At 47.1% G+C, this 22,105-nt stretch overlaps 1 long non-coding RNA gene across 4 annotated transcripts; it reads left to right on the forward strand.

The window, feature by feature from the left end:
* Positions 1 to 1,689: 1,689 nt before the first annotated feature.
* On the forward strand, positions 1,690 to 3,778 carry LOC123075044 (uncharacterized). 4 transcript variants are annotated; one of them, XR_006436083.1, is made up of 4 exons: positions 1,690 to 1,875; positions 1,970 to 2,218; positions 3,388 to 3,486; positions 3,619 to 3,778. It is a non-coding gene; the product is annotated as an uncharacterized lncRNA (long non-coding RNA). The 4 variants fall into 4 exon arrangements; XR_006436084.1 differs by having other exon boundaries at positions 3,391 to 3,486; XR_006436086.1 differs by lacking the exons at positions 1,690 to 1,875; positions 1,970 to 2,218 and adding an exon at positions 3,192 to 3,291 and having other exon boundaries at positions 3,391 to 3,486.
* The last annotated feature ends 18,327 nt before the right edge of the window (positions 3,779 to 22,105 follow it).

The raw sequence follows: 22,105 nt of genomic DNA on the forward strand, positions 1-22,105 counted from the left end.
TCACCGGCCTCCTCGCCGACCCCGCGGCCGCCGCGCCGGAGGAGCTCTGCATCGCCGGCGAGCGTGCCTACACTCCCTACATCGGACGGTACGTCCCGCCGCTGGCATCCCTGCCTTGCGCCGCCGCCACGCTCCGGGTTCTGGAGCTCCATCTCTGCAGCCTCCAGCCGCCGCCGACGTCGTCCGCGCGCCTCGCTTTCCCGCGGCTCACGGATCTGTCCCTGCGCGACTGCACTTACCTGGAGGGGTATCTCCAGGCCGTGATCGACGCCGCGCCGGCGCTAACCAGACTTGCGCTGGTGAACGTCACTAAGAAGCCGCCGGGTTCCGCTTCCGCCGAGGGTTCCTACTCCAGGTCCAAGCCTTCCAATCTGCCCCTTCGCCTCCGCTGCCGGACGGTCACCGCCTTGGTGCTCGTGGTCAGTGTCTCCTTGGAGGAGCTCAAAGATTCCCGCGACATCGGCATACAGCTCGACATGCCGAGCCTGCGCTCCTTCCGCTACAAGGGGTTCCCCGTCAATCTCTCGCTGACATCGGGGCTGGCACAAGTCGACCTCGACACCAATCGCCGCGAGCGGGACTTTTATAAGCCCGAGCCTGCGGCGCGCATGCTCGCGAGCTTCTCCAGCACGAGGGCCCTGAAGCTGCACATCAACGGCATCGAGGAAATTGTCTCCGACGACGAGGTCATCCTGCCAACCTTCCCGAACCTGAAGCTCCTCGAAGTAGACGGAAGCTTCAAGTAAATGGACATCAACGCGGACTACGCAGTGGCGACGCTGCTCCGCTCCTGCCCGGCGATGTCGGAGCTCCGGCTGAGGCTAAACATGGCATACGACTACGACTACGATCGGCAGATGCAGGCACCACCCGGGGGGCCCTTCGCCCAGTCCGTGGAGAGATTCAATAGGCTCGCGCCCATGTGCTCCGAGCATCGCGACGACGTGGAGTTCGGCGGGGTCTCGGAGCTTGCGGACGCCTTCACCGACGACTGCGAGTTCAGCTGCCTGACGACGAGCCTGCGGAAGGTGACGCTGCAGTTCAAGTCCAAGGAGCTCAACTGCTTCCAGGTGCCGCTGGCCAAGTTCCTGGTGGAGAACGCCATGGTGCTCGAGGAGATGCACATCGAGGATGGGAGCCAATTCTGGCCGGACCACCTCTGCCACAAGGTCGCGAGATGGAGATCCGATGCGCTCCGGAGGAGGGACCTGCCGGATACGGCCGGCTTTCGCGTGTACCAGCTCGATCGCTAATCCCGCTGTAGATCCTTAAAGCAAGGCCAATGTATCGGTGCAAGCCAAAAACAAAATCGCTGCAATGTACCAGAAATGCCTTATTGGTGCTCGAGACATGGAGCTCGTTTTTTTTTTTGAGAATTGTTTCTAAAATGTTTTAATCTCTCCCTAATAATAAAGCACGGATTGACTTCGTGGGTTCACCGTCACAATACGTTTTCTTCTCATGTCATAATACGATTTCACGATTTGTATAGACAAAATAGTAATATAAATGAGGTGGTACTAATTTGAGGTACACACTAAAGATTTCGTCAAAATTCCTTATTAGAATGTTCTTTCGCTCACGGGCTTGGCTATGTTCTTCCGTTAACGCTTGGGCCGTTACTTTTTATTAGGCCTGGGGAAAAAGGAAAATAGACGAGCAAGCAAACCTTCGACGCACGGGCGAGCAGTTGACTAAAAAAAGAAACACATGAGCACGGCCTCTCCTCAATGTGCACGGTACAGCCGCCGCCGCCACGCGCGGCCGGTCTTCCACTCCGTCTTGCCGCCACCCTGCTTCCCCCTCCCATCCGCCGGCACAGCTGAGGTTGGGTACGTTGTCGTCCAGCGCCGGCGGCGAGCACGCTCCCCCGACGTAACCTTCTCAACCTCTGCATCTGCCCCTGTGTATGATTTGGATGGAATTGCAGTCTCCTTGTCCAACACAAATCGATTTGGATGGATTGCAGTCCGTGTCCTTGTCCAACGCAAATCAATGGAGCTGCCGACCCGGATTGTTGTCGGCTGCTATAAGAAGGGAGGGTCCTCGGCTCGAATAGCCATCAGGTCAATTTTGGACGAAGCATCCAACGTCGACACCGAGTTCAATGCAGGAAGAAGCGCCGAGTTCGCCGGAGGTAGAAGAAGCGCCGAGTTTGCCGGAGGTAGAAGAACAGCCGTCGATCCGTCCAATGTCGCCTGCGTCGGCTACAGCAGAGGTATGTATCCCCTTAACCCCTGTTTTGAGTTATTTTTCTGTCCCCCGTTTCTCTGTGTACCTTCTAATATGGAGTTCAGAGGTGAAGATATTGCTGCGAAGTACGTCAGTTTAGATATTGTTGCGAAGTACGTCAGTTTAGATATTGTTGCCTTCTTGTGATTGTAGACACCCATGTTGTGTGGTTGGTCTGTTGAACAACGAAATTGCTATGCGTACGATGAATTGTGCGTACGGCTTTGTACGTTGAACAAAGCACTGGAACTGTCAGCAATTCATTCAGGTAGTGTTGTTCTCTGAGCAGAGAAAACAAAATTCAGTAATTGCTGGTGGGTTCTGATCCATCTGGACGGAACTGAACTTCTAAACATGCAGAGGCATGCTAGATATATATATTATATATTATATATACCATCGTAGTCCCTCGACGCCGGTCAATATCCTTGCCGGAGCCTCGCCTGCCGGCTCCTTGGAGCACGCTGCCCGCCGGTGGACACCCAATTGTGCGCGAACCCGCCGAGGACTGACCTCGCCACCTCTGTGCCTCCCCCAGGATCTCCGCCACCGCCTTGTGCTGCTGTGCGCAAGGATACCGCTGCCTCTCCCTGGTACATCCATCTCCACTTCCTCGGGGCGCTGCTCGCTGGCTCATGACCTGCTATAGAGTTGACGTTTGCGCACACAAGTTCCCCTGTCTGGCTCTGCCGGCTCCCGTAGTTGAGCAGAGCGAGGAGATCGACAGAGGAAATACTCACTTGATTTTGCAAATTATGTTGGGCATGGAGATTGATCTGTTATTTTTGGTTGTCCCTAGATTCAAGGATGACAGCGCCCAAACCTTTCCCTGATGTTTGGGCAAAGGTGTGTGTGTCTGATGTGCGAGCAAAGCGACGAAACAATGGTGGCTGGTTATGTATCTCGCGGGACTCGACGGTTACAGTTTCGGGGAGCAGCACTGTTGCTTGCTAGCATATTTTTTTCTTACATATATGAACTGATGATGCTTTATTTGGTGTTGTTTCCCATGGCAGTACATTATGGCTTTGTTGACGATGATTTCTGCTAATGTGCATAGTTGAGTTTCTTTTTCACTTCCGATTTAAGATAGGTGCAAGTAAAACGATGACTTCACATTGGCTAGATCGCTTACTGTTGTTTATTCTCATGCAGCAGCAGAGGAATAGACCCGGCAAGGAAGAGAGCTACACCAATGTAGTCGGTGGAATTAACAAGCAAAGTAAATCCTGAAGCTCCTGGTTGTAACAAGAGGTAATTCCCCGTTTTCCATGCACAATGCATTAGTTGATACAGAGTATTTGTGCGTCCAAATAGCAACATGAATTTGGTTTTAGTAGTTTTTGAATTCAAGTGTCAGAAAAATTATGCTGCTTATTTTCGTAGCATTTGTGATGGATCGATTTTGTGTTGGAGGCCGAGGATTGGGTCTGCACCTCTTACCACAGACAGTTGTCATCGGTGGCCTGCCAGTGACACTGGTGAAGGAATGAGTGTCGCTGGAGATCGTTTGGTGACGTCCGGTGCATATCACGTGACAGAGTGGAGGCGCAGACTCCCCTGCCCCAGCTTTGGCGCCGCCACCTACCAATGCGCAGCACAAGCCTGACTGACACAACCCACATCTTGATTGTAAGTTTCTCATTTTCTATCTCTTGTTCATGTGGTCACATTGATTTGCCTTTTGAGAAAGGGTTGAAAGAAGATTCTTTGCTTCAGACAACTGAACGTCCAGTAATATCATCAACCTTCAGCGAGCAGCGGCTCAGAACTCCATCACCTCAAACGGCTTAGGATAGATTGATGTTTCATTCCACTTGCTTTCTGATCCAAGTTTCAGCTGGTCCCGACCCAGCATCTATCTTCACTTTCAGTTAACAAACCGTAGACTATGAAATTGAGGAAGGCCCAAGGCTTTTGTAGGGTTTTTACTAAAAAGTTTGATTCTAAAAATATGCCCAGCAATATACAAGTTGTTTGCTAGCTAATGGATCATTTATACAGATCTCGAGAGGGGAGTTGGACTGTGCCTTGATAGAGCTAGACAAACTGATAAAGATTATTTGAAAGGCTCTTTGCAAGCATAAAGTGAATCTGTAATAGTCAACTTGTTAATATAGGTTGGCAAGTACAGCGTTTATGTTTCTGAAAATATATCACCATTGTAGATTCTGATGAAAACTATATTCTCTGCCAGCCACAGATTCAGAATCATGGGCCTTTTGCTGCTAAGGTACATATTTTGATTTCAGTTGTATAACACGTGTTTGCTGTAATGTTTGGCGGAGATCATAAAGTAATTTTCTCTACCAATGTTCATATTTCGAAAGACACGGTGTCATGCAAGGTAATAAAAAATAAACTATACTGTATCATATTTTAGCTTTCATGGATAAGAAATAAGTTATGGCTATATAAAACAATGAGAGGCTAATCATTTGAAATGGCATGGAGCAGCGGCACCATCACGGAGCATGACGAGGCGTTGCAGTGAAGCTATAGAGCGCGTTGTTCCACGGTGAGCTCCCAAATTCACATGGTGGATTCTAGATTACTGGAGCTATACAAGGCAGCCATGTGACAACAGAGTAAACTGGAGTGAAATAAAGTGATGGAGCCAAAGCAAGAGTGTAGGGCAGTCACGTGGCATACACAAGGTGAAAGTTCTACATAAAGACTAACAGAAACATGGGAAAATCACAAGGATGTTCCATTCAATACAAACATGTACATGTTACAAAATTGTTGTTTTGCACTGTAATTTGGTTGAGTTTAGTTCTGGAGAATGAGTATGTTCGTTCGGTAGTTAGCTTTTAGCAGTATGTAGAATATGAAAGGATTTGCTGGAAATTGGGATAAATAATATGCGTGTGAACTAAATTTTTTCTTTGAGCTCATACTAAACGAGAAAATGCTTCAAATTTATGAGGTTGCCTGGGAAGCTAATGAAGACAGACCAGTGAATGTTCACGCTTGAGAATTCTTGGATTTCTCTGCCACATACATATGGTCGTGGACCATCCATATGAATTTATTTAAAAAAAATTCTCCCGTTGCAACGCACGGGCATTTTTCCTATACCTTAAAAAGATAGATGTGTTGATTTAGTTCACCTGTACTGAACATATTACTTTCTGCTATGACATGCATATTCAGAATCATGGGGTCAGGAAAGCAATGAAAGTTAGCAACGGCAGATCGTAGCAATGTCTGAACGGCCGTCTGCTACTGAAGCTCGTCCACCGTCCTCACTCTGATGAGATCAAAAGCCACAATATGTATGCATGTTGAGAAAAAAAATATTTTAAGATGTGTGTTTTGTCATATAGTTCAACCAATACATATTTGTTTATGGATCATTCGCATTTGGCAAGTACTCACACTACATTTTCAGCTATGCATGTGAATGCTTGGGGAGACACTACATGCATAGTTAACTTTTGTTCTGGTTCAATTCTATGTTTTTACTGACACTTTCTACTGAGAATGCTTTGCCATTAATTTTTCTCCCTATTGATCTATTTTTCCTCTTAGCATCATCCATCATCATTCCCATGACCCGACTTGCTTTCCAAATGCACGAACAAACATCTGCTCTGTATGCACGGCAAAATTTAGTTCCATTCAATGCCATCACAAGATCCCCTTACAGTATGTGAACAAAGTTGTATTCCTTTGGTTCAGATGTGACATTTTCTCATTTGATTGTTCATTAAATTTGCAAGCGAGCTATTTTAGTTAGATGCTCTAAAAGAAAATGAAGGGTCGTTCCAAGAGGTTGGTCAAATAAAAAAATTCCAAAGAAATGTAGTGCAAAAGAATTTGTACAGCTTTTTTATAGGATTAATTCACTCATACAAATAGGTGCGGCCCATAGAAAAACAATCATATGAACTCAACCCTCTGAATTTTCCATGAAAAGATTTTGAATCAAAGAGACCCAAAGGTGGAATAAGAAGATTACCGTGGCCACAACTATTATCAAAAATGTTTCTCAGATGTGGAAATATGGTGGGGAAGGATCCTCAACCATCATGCCACGTCCCTCAACCAGAATCTCCATCAAATCCTGTCGCATTGCAACTTTCAGAGTAACGTCCTATGTCGCCGGCGGAGGAAAACCATCCGTCGAGCCGTACAATGTCGAGTTCACCGGCGAAAGAAGAACATCCGTCGAGCCGTCCATCGCCTGAGGCGGCTACACCAGAGTTATGTCTCCCATTTTTGACATCTAAACGCATAAGTAATATTGTTTTCCTACCAATATGCTTGTGTAGGGAGCCCAATCGGTGGAAGGTGATTTTTCAAAGAGAATTCTAGCAGCCAACAGTTAACAGGCGGTGAGCAGCAGGGAGACAATGAGCTGGAGTTTTTTTTTTAGAAAGCAAAGCTGGAGTTTGGTTTGTACTTAAGACATCACTTAAGAAGTTCTTCACCACATGTAAATTCTTTTGGAGCTTCCAAGGATATACATTTTTTGGGTTGCCAATTATAAGAGTTAATGGAGTGCTTTAAAATTTGATGTTTGTGGGTTCTGAAATGATAATATTGTGGAAATCGCAAGCACTACCGTGTCATGTACTGTCTTGATGAATAGTTATTTTATAGTTGTTTGTCATTGGTTTTATGTGTTTCCTCTTTCGCTTTTACTGTAACAAGTGCAGATTGAGTTTCTATATAAACAGAAAATTTCTTTCAATAGCATGTACTGCTTGTGTGTGTCGGTCAAGTCTTTCAATGGGCCAAGCCCAAAAAACAGTGCAAAATAAATTACAAATGAAATATAATATTCCAAAAAATGTCCGTCACCATAGAAATGATTCCATTTTAAAAAGTATTCTTGAAAATAAAAAAACACCTTCTCAAAATAAATATATATATTCATGTTTTTCTGAATAACAAAAAAAAATTGATTGAAAGACTATTCAATAGACAACTACTCTTTCATCGGGGAGCTGAAATGGGTCATGACAAGTATTGCTAGGGTACGTCCAAATTTCATGGTCCAAAAGGAAATAACCTTATTTCTAACGTTTGCAAAAATTGAATTAAAAAGTGTTGCATAATGGTGTATGGAGCAAGTTATGTTTAATATTTCGCCCGGTGCAACGCACGGGCATTTGTACTAGTGACTAAAAAATTCTGAAAAAAAATTCACAGTATCATACGGATGTATACTCCATGTATGCAAATTTTCATGACGAAATACATTGACACACGAGTTACACGAAAAGGCAAATTAGTGATTTTGAACACAGTGAACAGTGCGTGTAGCTTGCAAATCAATGTATTTTCACTACTTCATATAAAACCAACGATTTTCACTTTTTTGTGCAGCTCGCAAATCAATGTATTTTCTCATGAAATTTTACACACATGTAGTATACATCCATATGCCAAATTCAGATTTATTTTCCTAATATCTTGAAATTTTGAAATGTGAATGTTTTGAATGTTTCAAAAAATGGTTCCATGTAGCCTCAGCGCCAAAACGCTGCACTCTCAATGTACACATTTCATAGCACCGAGTCGAGGCCCCACATGTAAGAATAGTTTCTCTGCTCGTTCCACTTTTCCACCGAATCCACCCTTTATCCCGGTGGAATTCGAGGCCGCCGGGCAAAGGAGACATCAAGGTGTGTGGTCACTAGCCGGCAGAGGCGTCGAGGCACGTTTACCATCGAGCAAGGACCAAGGAGGCACGTAGTCTCCGGACAGGCGCACGAGTCACGACCACCAGACAGGGGAAGCAAGTGCGACGGCCTGGAGAGATCCCATCATGACTGAGTCGTGCACCTCCACCGCTGATCTCCCCCTACTTTCGATGATGGCGCCGCCGACAAAGATGCATCTAGCTTTATAGTATTCTTCTACTTTGCCGTGGGGAGGAGGTGCGTCTAGCTTTAACCATAGGACCCTACTCTAGACTCGGTTCCTGGGTTGGAACCGATTCTTGAGATTTTTCATCTACCACCGGCCTCTACAACGTTTAGCACCGGCCTTAATGGGTGCTAAAAATCCTTAGCACCCGGTCTTGACCCAACGTTGGTCTTGCTCTCAGGATGCTCTTGTAAGTTGTAACTGGCAGGGTAGGTGCACTCCGCCACACCAGTAGCGGGTGCCCGCAGTCTTTGAATTGTTGTGGGTTTTGGGCTTCCCTGCCGGGCTGGTGAGGGTGATTGCCAGCGCAATGGGAACCAGGGTATCCCGAGAACGTCCCATAGGTCAGCCAAAGGCCACATCAAAATGATAGATAAAGTTAACCTGAGGCAAACACCCAAAAGACAGAACGATGGTACATATACAGACAGAAATACATCCCACACTGCCTGACTTCTAGATCTGAATAGTAGGCATGACCTTCAACAGTTGTAGTATCTAGACTTGGACTTTGATATGGATCGTTTTATGTCAAACCTCGAAGAATGACTACATAGAATTAAATAAGTAGTGAGCATGAATCGTTATTTCCTGGTGAAAAAGGGAACAAATGCAAATCATTGATCTCACCAAAGAAACGACTAATATATTTCGTTCACTATAAAACATCTCTTCAATTTGATGTAACCAACCATTTCATCCACCACCACATACTAATGACTAACCAAGTGGCCCTAACGAGCTCTCCGAGGCTGGTTTCGAGGTCACCACCGACATGACCGATGCTGCCACGACTAGCCATGGATGAAGGGGCATAAGGAATCTACATAGGAGGGCTACACTAGGGAGGTGGCGGACGAGATAGCGGAACTGGACGCTGATTTGGTATATGAAGCAATGACATGGACGGAACAGACGCGAGGCGACGGTGGTCGAACGAGATAGGAAAACAAAGCAAACTATTTGGGGGTGGATGGGCTGAGAGAGGAAGAAGAACTACACGGTTCCTTCTTCTTCTTTTTTTGAAAATGTCCAGCAATTGCTGGCTATTTCATTGATTCATACACGGTGCCTTCTTTTCATTGGTGGGACATATATACTCTATATGAATCCAACTTGCTTGCTCACGAAGACCTAGGGCACTTGAGGAGGCCCATAGTTGGAATATATAAGCCAAGTTCTATAATGAAAAATTCCCACTAGTATATGAAAGTGACAAAACAAGAGACTCTCTATCATGAAGATTATGGTGCTACTTTGAAGCACAAGTGTGGTAAAGGATAGTAATATTGTCCCTTCTCTCTTTTTCTCTCATTTTTTGGGGCCTTCTCTTTTTTTATGGCCTTTCTCTTTTTTTTTATTCCTCACTTGGGACAATGCTCTAGAAAATGATGACATCACACTTCTATTTATTTACAACTCAATGATTACAACTCGATACTAGAACAAAGTATGACTCTATATGAATGCCTCCGGCGGTGTACCGGGATATGCAATGAACCAAGAGTGGCATGTATGAAAGAATTATGAACGGTGGCTTTGCCACAAATACTATGTCAACTACATGATCATGCAAAGCAATATGACAATGATGAACGTGTCATGATAAATGGAATGGTGGAAAGTTGCATGGCAATATATCTCGGAATGGCTATGGAAATGCCATAATAGGTAGGTATGGTGGCTGTTTTGAGGAAGATATAAGGAGGTTTATGTGTGAAAGAGCGTATCATATCACGGGGTTTGGATGCACCGGCGAAGTTTGCACCAACTCTCAATGTGAGAAAGGGCAATGCACGGTACCGAAGAGGCTAGCAATGATGGAAAGGTGAGAGTGCGTATAATCCATGGACTCAACATTAGTCATAAAGAACTCACATACTTATTGCAAAAATCTACAAGTCATCAAAAACCAAGCACTACGCGCATGCTCCTAGGGGGATAGATTAGTAGGAAAAAACCATCGCTCATCCCCGACCGCCACTCATAAGGAGGACAATCAAAGAACACCTCATGTTTCAAATTTGTTACATAACGTTTACCATACGTGCATGCTACGGGACTTGCAAACTTCAACACAAGTATTTCTCAAATTCACAACTACTCAACTAGCACAACTTTAATATCACTACCTCCATGTCTCAAAACAATCATAAAGCATCAAACTTCTCTTAGTATTCAAAACACTCATAAGAAAGTTTTTACTAATCTTGAATACCTAGCATATTAGGATTATTTAAGCAAATTACCATGATAATTAAGACTCTCAAAATAATCTAAGTGAAGCATGAGAGATCAATAGTTTCTATAAAACAAATCCACCACCGTGCTCTAAAAGATATAAGTGAAGTACTAGAGCAAAAACTATATAACTCAAAAGATATAAGTGAAGCACATAGAGTATTCTAATAATTTCCGAATCATGTTGTCTCTCTCAAAAGATGTGTACAGCAAGGATGATTGTGGTAAACTAAAAAGCAAATACTCAAATCATACAAGACGCTCCAAGCAAAACACATATCATGTGGTGAATAAAAATATAGCTCCAAGTAAAGTTACCGATGGAAGTAGACGAAAGAGGGGATGCCTTCCGGGGCATCCCCAAGCTTTGGCTTTTTGGTGTCCTTAGATTATCTTGGGGGTGCCATGGGCATCCCCAAGCTTAGGCTCTTGCCACTCCTTGTTCCATAATCCATCAAATCTTTCACCCAAAACTTGAAAACTTCACAACACAAAACTTAGCAGAAAATCTCGTGAGCTCCGTTAGCGAAAGAAAACAAAAGACCACTTCAAGGTACTGTAATGAACTCATTCTTTATTTATATTGGTGTTAAAAATACTGTATTCCAACTTCTCTATGGTTTATAAACTCTTTTACTAGCCATAGATTCATCAAAATAAGCAAACAACACACGAAAAACAGAATCTGTCAAAAACAGAACAGTCTATAGTAATCTGTAACTAACGCAAACTTCTGGAACTCCAAAACATCAGCCAAAATAGGACGACCTAGACAATTTGTTTATTGATCAGCAGCAATTGGAGTCAATATTTTATCACATTCTGGTGATTTTTAACAATTATTCATGAACAGAAAGTTTCTGGAATTTTCAGCAAGATCAAATAACTATCATCCAAGAAGATCCTATAGGTTTAACTTGGCACAAACACTAATTAAAACATAAAAACACATCCAACCAGAGGCTAGATCAAAAATTTATTCCTAAACAGAAGCAAAAAGCAAAAAACTAAAAATAAAATTGGGTTGCCTCCCAACAAACGCTATCGTTTAACGCCCCTAGCTAGGCATAAAGGCAAGGATAGATTTAGGTATTGCCATCTTTGGTGGGCAATCCATAAGTGGCTCTCATAATAGATTCATATGGTAATTTTATTTTCTTCCTAGGGAAGTGTTCCATGCCTTTATTTAATGGAAATTGGAATCTAATATTCCCTTCCTGCATATCAATAATTGCACCAATCGTTCTAAGAAAAGGTCTACCAAGAATAATAGGACATGAAGGATTGCAATCTATATCAAGAACAATAAAATCTACGGGCACATAGTGTCGTGGTTCTAAGTCTGATAGTAGAATGGGGGGGTAGGGATGTAGAGGCAAGATCCTAGCTATGGAGAAGTTGTACGCACGAGTTTTACGAGTTCAGGCCCTTCTCGGAGGAAGTAACAGCCCTACGTCTCGGAGCCCGGAGGCGGTCGACTGGATTATATGCGTGTGTGTTACAGGGGGTGCGAACCCTTGTGCATGTGGAGGGGGGTGGCTTATATAGAGTGCGCCAGGACCCCGGCCAGCCCACGTTACAAGGGATTTAAGGTACATCAAGAGGGGGGCGTTACTGGTAACATCCGTAATAAAGTGTTATAAATGGCTATTAAGTCTAGGAGTTAATGCTCGTCCGTTGCTGTGTAGAGTGACTTTAGGTCTTCTGTCCGTCGAGTGTTTCTTGTTACGGTCGAGTGATCTTGATTCCTCCGAGTGGAAATGTTTCTGGTCGAGTGGGTGATGGTACCCCTCGAATGCTTCTGACTTTAGAGTGATGTCCTTGGGGAGGGTATTTAGGTCAGGCCTGTGACCCTACCCTAGGTACATGTCCTCGTCATTAGCCCCCGAATGGATCAGGGTTTGAGTGGAGAAGGAGTTGAAAATACTTCCGACTCATTTTTCGCGCTTCGGGTGTGTCTTGTTTTGGATCAACGAACCGACGTGGTGACACCAACTTCTTTTTCAGTCGCCTTGATCCATTCCTGGTTTTGTCGAGTGAACTTTCGCTGGAAGAGGTCCGAGTGCTAATGTGGTGGAGATCTTCCGTCTGACAAGTTGTTCTGCTGCCCGCGAATCTCGCGGGATTCGAATTTCGGGAAGCGCGCGGGGCGGAGGAGGCCGCAGTAATCGGGCTGGATAAGGCAAGGCCGCCTCGATTCCCGCGCCGCCTTTTTTGCCACGTATCATGCGCGTGACTATTGCGGGATTGATAAGATTGCCCGGGCCTACAGGTCAGTCACTCGGAAGCAACCCCATATAAGGCGCCGGACCGGGGTTTTTGAACAGTGCGTCCTCATTCTTCTTCTCTCTTCTCAGTTTTCCCCACTGCGCCTGCTCCTCCTCCAGCGCCGCCGTTCCGCTCGAGCTCCGTCCGCGGTGATGGGGAAAGAAAAGACGGTGGCTCTGGAGCGCACGAAGAAGGCAACGGCGAAGGCGAAGGGGAAAAAGTCCAGCCGGGGCGGATCCTCGTCGCGGTCCGGTTTGCCGCGCGGCTGGATCCAGGGCGACTGGATCCGGTCGACGATCAGTCAGGATGACCTTGACGATCTGGCGAAGGAGGGGCTGATTCCTCACGGATCGGCGCGGCTCCCGAAGGATGAGACCGAACCTCGACCGCGGGAGGGTGAGTGCGTCCTCCTTGCCACTCTCGTCGACCGTGGATTTTCTCTGCCTCCACATCCTTTTTTTCGGGCTTTCTTGAATTTCTTTGGAGCACAACTTCATCACTTTTCCCCCAACACCATCATATATCTTGCTGCTTTCGTGTCTCTGTGCGAAAACTTCTTGGGTTGTCGACCACACTGGGGTCTCTTCAAGCACATTTTCACGTGTCGCTCCCAGTCGGTCAAAAAGGCCAACCCGAGTGACGAAAGGACTCAAGTGATCCAGATGTGTGGGGGTCTTGGTATTTAGATGAGGGGTAAGAGCTCTTTCCCATCCATAATTCTTCCTGAGTCAGTACGAGGGTTGCAGTCGACCTGGTTTTACTGCAAAGACCAGCCGACTCTAGGTCAGTCGACTGGACTTCCTCCTTTTTCTATGGTTCGCGTAGAGAAGCCCTCCGCCTTGAAAGTGACTTCAGGGGAGAAAGCGGAGGTGAAAGTGCTGGTTGAGCAAGTGGTCTATCTCATCCGTGAGGGTGTAACTGGAATGGATCTGCTGGAAGTCTTCCTCAAACGACGCATTCAGCCACTTCAAGCCCACGACCATCCGACGTGGATGTATTCGGGCATTGAAGATTCCACTCGGGTGCACCCAGAAGAAGTCGACGAGGATACAATGGAGAAGTGGTTGAGGAGTATCACTGGCAATAAGGACAACCCCAGAGGAGCCAGGAGAATCCCTCCACTTGACCAATCCTACGAACCAGACAAGGTCCGATTCCGAATTACTGAGTGTCATCTTGATTTAACATGCAACTGTTTATGCTTCACCGACTAACTTTGTCTTGCTTGTTTTCTTCTAGGCCCTTACTGAAATGTATTCGATGCCCAACGGAGAGCAGGAGTAGGACCCGGAGGGGGAGGCAAGCGGAGGTGAAAGCAGCGAGTGGCATTCCGACGGAGAGGGGGACGAGGAGAGCAACGACCCGAGTGACGAAGAAGAGGTCGACTCTCCTCCCCGCAGGGAAAGGCGATCCAAACTTACTCACGACCCGGCGAGCGCCCGTGACAAGGCGACTGTTCAGACCGGGCAGTCGTCAAAGCGTCCTCGGATGTCCTCTTCGGCACCAACTGAAAAAGCTCCAAAGCAGTCCAAGGTTGTAGTGCAGAAGACTCGGAAGGCGCTGCCGAGAATCAAGATTGACGTTCCCGTTGCTTCTGCGTGAGTGTTCTTCTTTCGCTTTTACTTGACGTTCTATGCTGTTTATTTTTCCCTTGGTTTGACCGAATGAATCTTGAAACTGGCAGTGCCGCTACCTCTGGGACCTCTGCTTATAAGAACGAGGATGAGGAAATGGAAGATGCGGTGACCTCCAATCCGGGTACAATCCTCGTGATTTTATCTTCGATTTGTCGATTGAACTGTGATATATCCAATCGGGTGATGAAACTTTGGCGACTGATCTTTTTATAGCCCTCAACATCATTGACCTCCCCGACGACGACGAGGACGAGCCACAGAGGCCCTTGGGGAGAAGAAACAGGAAAACGTCCGCTGGCAAGACGCTTCAATCGACACCGGTGGCGGAACCGGTAATTCAGGATGCCGGCGATGCCAATCGGACTTCCGTCTCCTTCGCCATACCGTTGTCGAGTGCTCGGCCTTCCTCGTCAGCTGCACAGACTCCCACCGATCCACCTTCACTTTTTGCTACACATCACGTCCCAGAGGACCAAGTGGGTGCTGCAAAAGAGGCTATACGCCAGGCGGGCATTATGATGGAGAAGATGAAGATGGTGCGGGAAGCCAGCCAAGCTGCTTATGATGCCAGCTCTGCTCTCCAGAGCAACGTCCAGGTTAGTAGATCGTCGACTGACTCCTCTGGCTTGTTCTGTTAGGATATGGTACCTGAAAACTTTCTTTCCAAGAATCTTTGCATCTGTCTGCGCCTTGCATCTGTACACCCACTGGGTGTTTTGATTTCTCACTGAACAGATTCGCACTTTGAGTTGATAATGTTGTTGTCGATTGAATCTTTTGACCAGTGGGGGCACGCTGAGTGCACCTACTGGGTGTAGTCCCCGAGACCATAATTGACTGCGGGCAGTCGACTATGGTCTGAGCATCAGAATTTGAATTTCTTCACTCGGTCTGGTCGGGCCATGTCGAGTGGAACTTTGAACCAGTGGGGGCACACTGAGTGCACCCAGTGGGTGTAGTCCTCGAGACCGTGGTCGGCTGCTGGCAGTCGACTATGGTCTGAAGACTGTTTTTTTTTTGCACTCATGCTGGACAGGACTTGTCGAGTGTAAACTGAACCAGTGGGGGCACGCTAAGTGCACCCACTGGGTGTAGTCCCCGAGACTACTGTTGGATGTTTGATTCGGTAGTAGTCTTAGAATTTGTTGGCTTTATCCTTTTACCTCTCCGAAATAACTAATCTTTTCACCAGTCGACTGACCTGTTCTTTGGTTGCAGAAATCTTGTGATCTTGGAGCTCGTTTTGCTGACCTGGAGAAGCAGCAGATTCAGCTCAACCTCGATCTGGAGCTGGCCAAGACAGAACTACAGAAAGCCAAGGATGACGCCGCTGGTAAGGAAGACCTGTCGACGGAGTTTTCCCTGAACCGGATTTCATTCTGCTTTTTCTGAATCCAACATTATTTCTTTCAGAGAAACTAAACCAAGGTCTGGCGAAAAAGGATCAAGATCTGGCGGCCGCGCAGAAAAAAGCTGATGGGAAAACCGCGCTCGCTGAACAGAAGTTGGCTTCAGTCGGCAAATTGGAGGAAGAAAACTCCAGGCTGAAAACTGCCCTTGACGAAGCCAATAAGGAAGCGACTCGCCTGAAGAAGGACAAGGAAAATCTGAACGAGAAGATGGAAGGTATTGCCCGCAGGAGGAACGATCTGGAGAATTATCTGGGAAGCCTTGCTAAGAAGTTGTTCGTCATGCTTGAAGGTGTTTCCTTTGATCCGACTAGTTTGTTCTTGTTGACTTGACATATGATCATTGGCTTACCCTTTGTGTATGCAGAGTTTTGCCGGGACTTCGAGGAAGAGACCGAGCGAATTGAACCAAGCTTGGACCCCATCAACTCTCCAGTGAAGGATGAAGCTGCCATGAACGTGCTCCGACTGGAATCCCGCATCACTGGTGTTGTCGATTATCTCGCCCGACTGAAAGTCGCAATGTCGCGGATTGACACAACTCTCTGGCCCATGGCAACACTTCAGAATGACCTCGAGTCTATGATGGCTCGGCTCAATGAAGCTCCCAGTCGAATTCAAGAATGGAAGAAGTCTTTTGCCCGGTGCGGCGCTGATGTGGCTCTATCTCTGGTTCGCGTCCACTGTCGAGAAGCTCGGGAAGAGAAGCTGACGGCGATTAAAGTTGCTAACACCAAGAGGCACGACTTCCAGTCCTTCATGGAGACTTTCATTGCTGCCGCCACTCGGATCGCTGACGGGATCGACCTGGACGAATTCATCGAGCCTGCCAGCCCTCCTCCTGCGGAGTGAACAAACTTTTATGCTCTGCCTTAAATTTGCCTCGGAATGCCGAGTGATTTTGTAACCGTTAAACTCCTTCGGGCTGAATGCCCGAGTACTTTGATCCGTGGTCTTGGACTTTAGGATTTATCTGAACTTGATTTATTTCTGAATATGCTTGTATTTGTCTTCGAGTGGAATTTGTTCTTCACACGGAATAATCTTTGTGCTTGAGATGTAGCTCTGAGGTTGATGCTCCAGTCGACCCGCACCTCGTCGTCCTTGCGGATAAGGGTGGAGCGCATGTTGTACTTGTGGCGCAGCTCCGAAGGAGAAAGTTGCAGTCGACCTGCACCTCGTCGTCCTTGCGGATAGGGATGGACTTCGAACTTAGGCGAGTACTAGACTGCAGCTAAGCCACCGAGTGGGAGGGTTGCTCACCACTCGGTAGGATTTTTCAAACTTACGCGAGCACTGGACCGCAGCTAAGCCCCCGAGTGGGAGGGTTGCTCACCACTCTGTAGGATTTTTCAAACTTAGGCGAGTACTGGACTGCAGCTAAGCCCCCGAGTGGGAGGGTTGCTCACCACTCGGTAGGATTTTTCAAACTTAGGCGAGTACTGGACTGCTGCTAAGCCCCCGAGTGGGAGGGTTGCTCACCACTCGGTAGGATTTTTCAAACTTAGGCGAGTACTGGACTGCAGCTAAGCCCCCGAGTGGGAGGGTTGCTCACCACTCGGTAGGATTTTTCAAACTTAGGCGAGACGGATTCGCGGCTAAGCCCCCGAGTGAGAGGGTTGCTCACCACTCGGTAGGATTTTACAAACTTAGGCGAGTACTGGACTGTAGCTAAGCCCCCGAGTGGGAGGGTTGCTCACCACTCGGTAGGATTTTACAAACTTAGGCGAAACGGATTCGCGGCTAAGCCCCCGAGTGAGAGGCTTGCTCATCACTTGGTAGGTTTTTTCAGACTTAGGCGAAATGGATTCGCGGCTAAGCCCCCGAGTGAGAGGCTTGCTCATCACTCGGTAGGTTTTTTCAAACTTAGGCGAAACGGATTCACGGCTAAGCCCCCGAGTGAGAGGCTTGCTCATCACTCGGTAGGTTTTTTCAGACTTAGGCGAAATGGATTCACGGCTAAGCCCCCGAGTGAGAGGCTTGCTCATCACTCGGTAGGTTTTTTCAAACTTAGGCGAAACGGATTCACGGCTAAGCCCCCGAGTGAGAGGCTTGCTCATCACTCGGTAGGATTTTTCAAACTTTAGGTGAAACGGATTCGCGGCAAAGTCACCCACTGGGGGATTTCAGACGCAAACAAAAGCAACAACAACCATTTAGGAAGACTGTAAAGCTCTTGTCTTTGATAAACAAACTACAAAGGTATTTCTTATTACATCTCATCCGAATGAGTACTTAAGTATAAAAGGGGCGGAGCAGCTCCGCGTTCCAAGCCCGTGGCTCGTCTCTCTGATGCTCGACATTGTAAAGATGGTATGCTCCATTGTGGAGAACTCTGGTGACAATGAAGGGACCTTCCCAAGAAGGGTCGAGCTTGTGTGGTTTCTGCTGATCCACTCGAAGAACCAAGTCTCCCTCTTGAAAGGCTCGGCCCCTCACGTTTCTGGCGTGGAATCGACGCAAGTCTTGCTGATAAATGGTCGACCGGATTAAGGCCATTTCTCTTTCATCCTCTAGGAGATCGACTGCGTCCTGTCGGGCCTGTTCTGCTTCATCTTCAAAGAAGAGCTCGACTCGGGGTGCATTGTGAAGCAAGTCACTCGTTAGAACAGCTTCAGCTCCATAAACCAAGAAGAATGGAGTTCGGCCAGTCGACCGATTGGGAGTTGTCCTCAATCCCCAAAGAACTGATGGAAGTTCATCGACCCAGGCGCCTGCTGCGTGCTTGAGATCACGCATCAGTCGGGGTTTCAGTCCTTTGAGAATCAAGCCATTTGCTCTTTTTGCTTGTCCATTCGACTGGGGATGGGCGACTGAAGCATAGTCGACTCGTGTGCCTTGGGAAGCACAGAAGGCTCTGAACTCATCAGAATCAAAGTTTGACCCATTGTCAGTGATGATGCTGTGCAGAACGCCATATCTGAATGTCAATTCTCTGATGAAGCTGACGGCAGTACTGGCTTCAAGATTCTTGATAGGCTTGGCTTCAATCCATTTGGTAAACTTGTCGACTGCTACAAGCACATGAGTGAAGCCACTCCTACCAGTCCTCAAGGGTCCAACCATATCCAATCCCCAAACAGCAAAGGGCCAGACGAGTGGAATAGTCTTCAGGGCTGACGCAGGCTTGTGGGACATATTGGAGTAAAACTGGCAGCCTTCACATTTGTCGACTATATCTTTCGCCATTTCATTTGCTCGTGGCCAATAAAATCCAGCTCGGTATGCTTTGGCCACAATGGTCCGAGAGGACGCATGGTGACCACAGGTCCCCGAGTGGATGTCGTTGAGGATCACTCGACCTTCTTCTGGTGTTATGCATTTCTGGCTGACTCCGGTTACGCTTTCCCTGAACAATTGTCCTCTTATCATAGTAAAGGCTTTGGATCGACGGACGATCTGTCGAGCCTCTTCTTCATCCTCTAGGAGTTCCTTCCTAAGGATATACGCAATGTATGGCACTGTCTAGTCGGGAGTGATGACCAAAACCTACGTGATCAGGTCGACCACGGCTGGGACTTCGACTTCAGTCGGATCTGTGGCACTCTTAGGCTGCGGGGGCTCTTCGGTGAAAGGATCTTCTTGAACTGAAGGTGTATGAATGTGTTCCAAAAACACGTTTCTGGGAATGGCTTCCCTCTTGGAGCCTATCTTTGCCAAATCATCGGCTGCTTGATTTTTCAGTCGGGGTATATGATGGAGCTCTAACCCCTCAAACTTCTTTTCCAACTTCCTCACCGCATTGCAGTAACCAGTCATAGCTGGGCTTCTGACATCCCACTCCTTCATCACTTGATTGACTACCAAATCTGAGTCACCGTAGACCGTGAGGTGACGGACACCAAGCGAGATGGCCATACGTAACCCATATAAGAGTGCTTCATATTCCGCTTCATTATTGGAGGAATCAAAGTGAATCTGGAGAACATATCTGAGCTTGTCTCCTAGGAGGGATACCAGTACCACCCCAGCACCGGAACCATTCAGCATCTTGGAACCATCAAAGAACATGGTCCAGTGCTTCGAGTGGACTTGAGTCGGCAGTTGCTGTTCGATCCACTCGGCGAGGAAATCTGCTATTGCTTGGGACTTGATAGCTTTCTTTGCCTCAAACTTAATATCCAAGGGAAGGAGTTCAATCGCCCACTTTGCCACTCGACCGATTGCATCTCTGTTGTTCAGAATCTCTGATAATGGAGCGTCGCTGACGACTGTAATGGAGTGGTCAGAGAAATAATGTGCAACCTTCTTCGTGGTCATATAAATCCCATAAACAAGCTTCTGATAATGTGGATATCTTTGCTTTGATGGAGTCAAAACTTCAGAAACATAGTATACTGGGCGCTGAACTTTATAGGCTTTTCCTTCTTCTTCCCGCTCGACCGTAAGTATTGTACTGACGACTTGTCCAGTGGCTGCAATGTAAAGCAGTAAAGGCTCTTTGCTGATTGGGGCAGCAAGCACCGGCTGGGTGGAAAGCAGGGCTTTGAGCTCTGCAAATGCTGCATCAGCTTCAGGAGTTCACTCGAACTTATCAGACTTCTTCATCAGTCGGTAAAGAGTCAATGCCTTTCCACCGAGGCGAGAAATGAATCGACTTAAGGCGGCCAAACAACCTGTAAGCTTCTGGACATCGTGCACACGCACAGGGCGTTTCATTCGGAGAATGGCACCAACTTTCTCTGGGTTAGCGTCGATCCCCCGTTCGGAAATGAGGAATCCGAGTAACTTTCCGCCCGGAACTCCGAATGTGCACTTTGATGGATTAAGCTTGATATCATACCTTCTGAGGTTGGCAAAAGTTTCAGCAAGGTCAGCCAACAGGTTGGAACCTTTACATGACTTGACCACAATGCCATCCATGTATGCTTCCACATTCCGATTGATTTGAGTGAGTAAACACTTCTGAATCATCCTCATGAATGTGGCTCCAGCATTCTTCAGGCCGAATGGCATGGTGACATAACAGAAGCACCCAAATGGAGTGATGAAAGCTGTTTTTATCTCATCGGGTCCATACAGTCGGATCTAATGATACCCGGAATAAGTGTCCAAAAAGGACAAGCGCTCACACCCTGCAGTCGAGTCGACTATTTGATCGATGCGGGGGAGAGGAAAGTGATCTTTCGGGCAGGCCCGATTGATATGCTTGAAGTCAATGCACATGCGAAGTGAGTCGTCCTTCTTGGGGACCATGACAACATTGCGTAGCCACTCGGAGTGGTAAATCTCTCGGATAAACTCAGCTGCTAGGAGCCGAGCCACTTCTTCACCGATTGCTTTTCTCTTCTGTACGGCGGACCGTCGAAGATGTTCTTTGACTGCTTTCACTTTTGGGCCGACTCGCAAACGGTGCTCAGCCAGCCCCCTGGGAACACCCGGCATGTCAGAAGGTTTCCATGCAAAGATGTCCCAGTTCTCACGGAGGAACTGGATGAGCGCTTCTTCCTATTTGGAGTCGAGTGTTGTCGAAATGTGAGTCGGAGCAGCATTGGGATCGGTCGGGTGAATATGAATCGGCTTCGTTTCACCAGACGACTGAAATGCTGAATCCGTGGCAGGCTTCTTAGCTCGCAAAAAATCACTCGGATCTGCATTTTTTTGATACTCCTGCAATTCCACTACTGCCATTTGCGCATCGGCGATCTTTGAGCCCTTCTGGAAGCACTCTTCTGCCTTCTTCCGATTGCCAGTGATAGTGATCACTCCTTTAGGACCAGGCATCTTCAATTTGAGGTAAACGTAACATGGTCGAGCCATGAAACGTGCATAAGCCGGCCTGCCCAGAATAGCATGATAAGCACTCTGGAAATCGACGACTTCAAACGTCAACTTTTCTTTGCGGTAATTCTTGGAATCACCGAAAACCACATCGAGGGCGATCTGGCCGAGTGACTCAGCCTTCTTGCCAGGAATAACCCCATGGAAACTCATATTGCTTTCACTGAGTCTGGACATCGGAATGCCCATTCCTTTCAAGGTCTCTGCATACAGTATATTCAGGCCACTGCCACCATCCATCAGAACCTTAGTCAACCGAGTGCCTTCGACGACTGGGTCGACCACCAACACTTGCCTCCCAGGGGTGGCTATGTGTGTCGGGTGATCAGACTGGTCAAATGTAATGGCAGTCTGAGACCACTTCAAATAACTGGGCGTCGCCGGAGCGACCATGTTCACTTCTCTGTTGATGACTTTCAGTCGACTCTTGCTCTCAACATCAGCAAAAATCATCAGAGTGGAATTGACGTGGGGGTAACCATCATCGTCCTCTTCCTTATCCTCAACTTTGTCTGATTCTTTCTCCTTTTCTTTGGGTTGTTTCTCTCGGAACTGCTGGATTAGGAGCCGACATTGTCGAGTGGTATGTTTCGGATAAATGAGATTACCCTCCTCATCCTTTTTGGTGTGAATGTGGCATGGTAAATCCAACACATC

This window comes from Triticum aestivum, chromosome 3D (genome assembly GCF_018294505.1).
Source record: "Triticum aestivum cultivar Chinese Spring chromosome 3D, IWGSC CS RefSeq v2.1, whole genome shotgun sequence".
NCBI lineage: Eukaryota > Viridiplantae > Streptophyta > Magnoliopsida > Poales > Poaceae > Triticum > Triticum aestivum.